Source organism: Triticum dicoccoides, chromosome 1A (assembly GCF_002162155.2).
Source record: "Triticum dicoccoides isolate Atlit2015 ecotype Zavitan chromosome 1A, WEW_v2.0, whole genome shotgun sequence".
In the NCBI taxonomy this organism is placed as follows: Eukaryota; Viridiplantae; Streptophyta; class Magnoliopsida; order Poales; family Poaceae; genus Triticum; species Triticum dicoccoides.
In genome coordinates this window covers 40921721-40922349 of record NC_041380.1, presented here as the reverse complement: position 1 = coordinate 40922349, position 629 = coordinate 40921721, and positions in this window count along the sequence as shown.

Here is a 629-nt window from a genome sequence, read left to right as displayed (position 1 = left end):
ATTAAGTTTCTTTATATCAATAAATCAATGTATTCTCCTCCCCAAAACCAAAATGAGCACCCATCTTCCTACACACATGACGATGTTCAAAATGAGCTATCGCAATTGAACCGAAGAATACAGTGACAAAGACGAATGGAAACAACACATACCCCGTCGTTTTCGCTTTGAAGAACACCCATCCGGGGTGCTTCGGCGTGCCAGAAGTTAGCCGCACCATTGTCCGCGTGCAGCCGTTGCACTGTACTAGCGGCATAGGCGAGCCGTTGCGCAAGCACCGAGCCCGGCGGATGGCCGGCGAATCCTTGCCGGCAAACCGACTGCGGCGGCGGCGGCTATAGGACGAACTCATACCTGCATGGGGCGCTGGGGCTTTGCCAAGGCTGGGCGGACTGCTCGCCGACCAACCGATGGCTTGGCGCAGCCACCGGTGGCCGGAAACGCCAAATTCGGCCGCCGCGTCGAACAGTCGCCGATCTGCAACCCGACCCGCCGACGCAGGAGAAAAGTGGCAGAGGGCAAGCTCGGGCGTGTGGCGGCCCTCCGGCCGGCTAGTTTGGCCGGAATTGTAGGCGGCGGGTGGTGGGGAAAAGCGTGGTGCGAGGTGGAGAGGGGCGGCCGTGGGTGGG